The sequence below is a fragment of the Helobdella robusta genome, assembly GCF_000326865.2.
Source record: "Helobdella robusta unplaced genomic scaffold HELROscaffold_5, whole genome shotgun sequence".
Lineage (NCBI taxonomy): Eukaryota > Metazoa > Annelida > Clitellata > Rhynchobdellida > Glossiphoniidae > Helobdella > Helobdella robusta.
Genome location: NW_008705254.1, coordinates 6656464 through 6663342, shown reverse-complemented (window position 1 = coordinate 6663342; position 6879 = coordinate 6656464).

Genomic DNA, 6879 nt, shown 5'->3' with positions numbered 1-6879 from the left:
GGATCTTTCACAAGTTCACGTATCTGTGGTCCAACAAAAAAACCCTCTTTAACTTTAGCATCACTTAGCTCTGGAAATTTATTTTTTGAATACTTGAAAGCTTCCTTCTTTGTTCAACCTTCGACAAAATTTTTCATTTAACCTAGCTTAAAGTGTAAGGGTGGAAGAAGTACATCTTTTGGATCTACGAGTGGTTCAGCAACAACATTTTTTTCATCTTTGTTGAGATTTCTTGCAGGCCAATCCTTTTTTGTGTATATTAATTATAATTATTGTTTTTACAAATGTCTTTAGAGCGTCATTAACTAATTGACACGCAATGCTCTTATTATTTGTTTTTCCGATTTTCAGCTTTCTAATGGTTTTTAATTGATAGTGATCTGTTTTTTTTGTTCTTTGTATTTCCAATTGCATTTGACATTGTTACTTTATTTTGGGATTTTAAAGGGAATGATTAAATTATCTTTTTCGACTCCCATTTTATGCACCATGTTGTGTGTGTGAATAAATAAATTTAATATTTGTTTTTAGGAACATCATGGACAGCAGTATCAAAAGTATGATCCAACTAAGAATCAATCAAATCAACAAGCTTTTACCTGTGAAACTGAGTCTAATCAGTATTCTATTTGTCAAGCCACTGTATCTAAATCGTTTAACAAATGTGCAACAGTAGCAAAATTGACAGTTTGAATTTGAAGACAACCTTACTCGAATGTTGGTACAAGATATGAACCATTAGCAATCGTGTAAAGAAAGGGCTAAAGTTCTGCTTCACTTCAAAATGCCCAGTGGCAGGACAATGGGGAGACGTCTAAATGCTCTTTATGAAGCTGAGAAAGAAAGAATAAATAGGTCAAATGTATGTATTTGATTTTTCTACTGTGCTACTTTTGTGCTACTGGCTTTCATGAACTTTACTATTAGAAAGACTTATTTTTGTCTTCTCCTTTATATTTAAATTTATTTCTTTGAGTTATTTTGAAGTAATAACTGTAAATAACATGGCTTGTGTTAATGCTGACTCAGAATTCTGCCTGTCAAAAAGTGGATTTTTTCAGTTTAGTTAACTATTTTCAAAAATAAGTTCACAACGAATAATTAAACTATTTATTTTTAGTTGCAAAATAGTTTATATACAAATATCTAGTTAGTTGCCTAACGCTGATGTTATTTTGTGTATTTTAAAGCTTATTGTTTTGTTTATTATGTTAATTTTTATGTAAATTATTATGCGTATTGTTGTATACATTTAAATGATATTTTAACGATTTTAAATTTTTTAATTCATGAAAAATTAAACCTGACTTGAGTTTTTTAAATAGCGAAGGCAACTGTTTTGAACAAGTCTAATTGCGGCTGTGTACAGCATGAATTTACTTTTTTCTCAAACGTTTTCCTCACATTTTATCATTCTGATCATAAACCATGAAAATGTACCTAACACGTCACGGATGCACGTGCGGTGCTGTGCACGTGTTCACAGAGTTGCTTAAGTTGCTATCTTCATTCGCAGCTTCATTCACATCAAGTTAACAACATTTCCATGTAAGTGATTCAGCTATTAAGTCAATTTGTATAAAAATTCTATCTTATTGACTTTTTTTCAATCAATCCATCAATCAGTCAACAAACGAACCAGCCAACCAATCAATCAAACAAACAATCAAACAACCGATCAACTAACCATTGTTGCTTCTTCATTATTTCTTCAACGTGCTTTTTGTTTGAGTTCCACAATTATCGACTAATTGTTCATTTGTTGAATAATTTGTTCGTTAATTATTCATTTGTTTTTTATTCGATCCTTAATTCTTCCACTTAAATTGATTTATTTTTTGGCCATTCTCTGTTCGTTTATTTTTTGGTTTTAATTATGAGTTGGTTTATTTGTGAGCTCTTTATTTAATTATTTCAATATATTGAGGCGTCGTTATATTAGTCCCTGTCTCTTGGGAAATTTTCTTCCATTCTTTTCATCATTTTTATGCTTATTTAATTTATCTGCCTACATCTTAAGGCGGTTTGTAATTCAATGTCTATTTGCATATAATTGTGTTCCACTTCTATTCTTTTCAACCTATCATCTTTAAACATTCATCTATCTTTTCTTTAATCTTTAAAGTTCAAACATTCAACAGATCATATTCTCATTCTTTAAAGTTTAAACATTCAACTGATAATTTCGTTTTTTATAAAGTTTAAACATTCTTGGTTCTTTAAAGTTTAAACATTTAACTCTTTCTCATTTAAATAAAATTGGACGTTCAACTGACCCTAACCCTCCTTCTTTATAGTTTAAACTTTGACTGATCATTCTCTCATTCTTTAAAGATTAAACGTTTAACTGATCATTTTCTTTTTCTCTAAAATTTACACACTCAACTACCTTTTCCTCATGTTTTAAAAGTTTAAACAGACAACTGATCATACCTTTATTCTTTAATGTTTAAACATTTAACTGATCATACCTTCATTCTTTGAAATTTAAACATTCAAATAAACATTTGTTTATTTGAAGTTTTTTAAAGTTTAAACATTTAGCTATCTTCCTCTATTTTTTAAAGTTTGAACATTTAACTGATCATACCCCTATTCTTTGAAATTTAAACATTCAAATGATCATTTCCTCATTCTTAAAAGTTTAAACATTCAACTGATCATTTTCTCAGTTTTAAAGTTTAAAAATTCAACTGATCATACCTTAATTCTTTAAAGTTTAAACATTCAACTGATCATTCTCTCAACAAACGCAAAAGACAGAGAGTAACCTTTAGCCATCATTATTATAATTATTTAATCACCAGCATCACCATTGCCAGCGTCACTGTATCACCATAATCCTACCACACCACAGCTTCATTATTATCACCAACCCCGTTTGAGATGCTGAGACCATCACGCACATACCCTCACGAAAAATTCACACCAACAAACGTTCAGATAATTTGCTCTCAACTTATTACAAAAATTAGTACAACTGCTTATCATAATAATCATCAGCCTCAACATCATGTTATCAGCAGACGCATCATATTATCATCATCCGCTTCCTGGTCATCAATATTATTTTCATCTTTTATTTGGTCATCATCATCAACACCAGTATAGCATTTGCATTTTATTTTCTGTTTATTTAAATTTTTGGGCTGAATTAATTTCAGCACAAAAGCTTTTAATTCCCGGAAGAATTTGTTCGAACACTAATTTACTATTTCTTCTCGCTTCAAAAGAAGGATTCCCAATAATTCTTTTTTACTCTCATTCTTTTTTTTCAGGTTTTCATCAAATTTTGTAGATACTTGAACTAAATCTCAATAGTTTATGTGTTATTTATTTGTGGTTTTGCATCTGAAAACATTTAAATATTTAATCCAATTTAATGAAAGTTATTATAGGCAATTAAATGAAATGTCGATTGAAACATGAACCACAGAATGAAATTAGAGCAGTTAAAATTAAAGTGAGCGTTAAAAACAAATTTCGCATTCGAAACTCCATCTAGCTCCTCCCACCTGATCACACATCGTTCCGTTCATCTTGTGCGATTATCAGTACCTTGAGCATCTGTGCATCTATTTTATTTTTTATACATACAAAAAACAGGAAAACACTAATAAAAATTAAATAAATATGCTTTTAATTTATATTGCTATTAAATGTTCCACATACACGAGCGCACACACTACACACACACACAAAACAAACATACAATCTTATTATAAATTTAATTCCATACACAGTATTATTTATCTATGTCAATAAAAATTTCATCAAAAAATTCTTTAAAGCAAATATGAAATGAAACCCAATAACAATAAGAAAATACTGCTCCAATCATATCGCATGAACACCGCGCAAACAAAATCAGTCCGTCGGAGGACTTCAATATTGAAGCTATCTATTCAATAAAAGTTCGAACCATTACCAGAAGGATTTCTTGTAAAAATGGTTAGAGGTCAAAATATCAATTCACTTTCGATTATTTTCAAGTATAAGAATTCGATAAAATCAACTCAATGATTTTTTGTTTTTAAATTTTATTAAAACAATTTAAAACATTAAATGTTAAAACCTGCCAGCGAAAATTTTGTTTCATTGGTGATAAGTCTTAAAACATGTCAAAACAACTGGTTATAAATATATAATCAGCTCCAAACATTCAATCAACTTTTGTTTGCAACCAAAGATAACAAACTCCGCGTTACAAATTATTATCTAGCGATAATGACTACATGCTGGTAAAATATTCGTTTTTTGCTTTAAAAATATTTTATCTCAATTGTTAGTAACATTGACTTGAAAAAACTCGATTTGAATAGTCGAAATCGAATCTAACTTTCGATAATCCTACCCCCACTATTTTCTTGTTCATTCATTTGTGAGCCTCATTATTTTACAATATCGTCAATTTTATGATATTATATCATTATGGTATTATTATGATATATTATACGTGCCAGCAAAAATTTTGTTTCGTCGGTGATAGAAATTGCGTAAACAAAAATTTACAAACCTGTTAGTCTCAGCGTGGGTGTGTCATATTGTTGAATAAATTTTGGTGATGAATTCTCAAACATCTGACATGTCTCATATAAATTGCAAATAGTTTTACTTTAATACAAATCAACAAAAGTAAAACATCTGCACTAAACTTTTTAACTTTCAATTGCAAGCATTTCAATTCAAAGGCTTCACATAACCAAGACTCATTGGCGGATCGTGAATTTTGCTGAGGAAAGATTTTTAAATTCTAAAATAATGTCCTCTTTTTTCTTACAAGTTCAATATAAACAGCTTGGATCATATTACGAAGAGCACCTAAAAGTACTTTTACACTCATCATTTTTCTTCATTTAAGTGGAAAAAATTTTCTATAAAAAAGAAAATGTTTGAATTTATTTTGAGAGAATAGACGAAAAGGTTTTAACAAACCAGTGATGGATGGGTGGAGAAATGGATGGATAGATAGATGTGTGGATGGATGAATGGATAGGTGAATGAATGGATGGGTGGATAGGTGGATGGATGGATGGAATAAATTTACCCTCCATGTAAAAACGTTTAACGGCAAAGCATTACATCGGTTTATTTCCAATAATGTTCTCCAAGGCAGTCGCTGAAAACGTTTTCATGGATGAAATATATTTCATCGGCATGTGTGAATGTGTGCGTAAATATTTTTTCTGTTACAAATAAATCATGAAATTTCGTTTTGAACAACAACACAAAATTGTTGAATTGAGTGGTGCAGATGATGGCAGTGAGGATATGATGTACCAGGTACCTGACAGTTGTCACTCTACTGTTCATCAACATTCAGTTTCTACCAAGTTCTAAAAATTTTTAAATTATTTGTCTGAACTTTAAAAATACTAATAGATATGAATTAATTTCATTTTATAGACAGTCTCAACTTTTGTCCAAAATGCAGATAGAAATGACATTAAATTCGAAGGGATATTTTTCAGGGCAATCATCATTTCAATCAAACAGATGATATATAACAACTTGCAAATTCAAACTGCATAAACGACAACATCAACAATTTAAACAATAATTTAGACAAAAATAATTCTGAATCCAAAAACAAAACTTTGCCTTGTTGCCTAAACACAGCAACAACAAAATAATAAAAGCAGCGTGTGGGAGCAGTAACGACAAAACAAGCAACAGCCATCAAAAAAAGGACGATTACAATTGAAAAGCAACAGTGAAAACGACAACAAATTTACCGACATCACATCAATAAACGTGTTTTGTCAAGATCAGCATAATATTGGCCACAACGAATCAACAACATCAACAACAACTACTACTACATAAAACAACAACGACATCAACCCAACAACGATACAACTGGATTAGATTTCTTCGGCAAACAGTGCGAAACATTGGAAAAGATCAAATGAATAAGATCAAATGCAAATTTACAATTTAATCGAAATTACACCATGCTCCCTACGGCACATCAGCAAAATTTACTGCTTCCGTTCGCTCGCCAACTCAAGTCATCTGGACATTTTGGAAGTCTAAATATGTTCATGTACGTTCACTTCTGTTTTTTTTTAAATAAAAATGTTTGTGTATGTTCACATCTGTTCTGAAAACATAAAGATGTTTGTATATGCTCACTTCTGTCCTGAAAACATAAAGATGTTTGTGTATGTTCACTTCTGTTCTGAAAACTTGAAGATGTTTGTGTATGTTTATTTTTGTTCTTTTGAAGTTCATGGTAATTGGCGAGTTTTTAAATACTTTTACCTGAAAGTCGTTGTCTTTTTGGCAATATTTGATAAATTAGTTATGAATCAACAAAATTACAATATAACTAAAGCTAACCACATTTAAAGAAATGGTATGGTACAAGATATTTCCATTCAACAACAGATTCAACAGTGTTCTTAACGTGGAACATTACAAATGAGATCCTGTGCACCCCTTTATTTAAAAATGGACTCTTCCACTATCTTCGCTCTTGTCATCTCCATCAATTTGCTCTGTGATGTTAGTTCATTGAACAACGAACTTATTCCAGGCGAGTTGTTTCATGATGATGATAATGATGATGGTGGTGATGATGATGATGATGATGTTAGAGATGGTGACGATGATATTCATTTCATGGAAATGATGGTAACGTTAATGATAATAATGGTGATGATAGTGATGAACATGATAAATGAAAAAGATATTCATAAACGATGATAATGATGAGGATTATTATGAAAAATATATATTTAGTTGTTTACGTGAAAAATATGCTTAAATAAATAGATGCCATCAAAGAAAATTAACATATGATCTCACATTTATATATATATATATATATATATATATATATATATATATATATATATATATATATATATATATTTA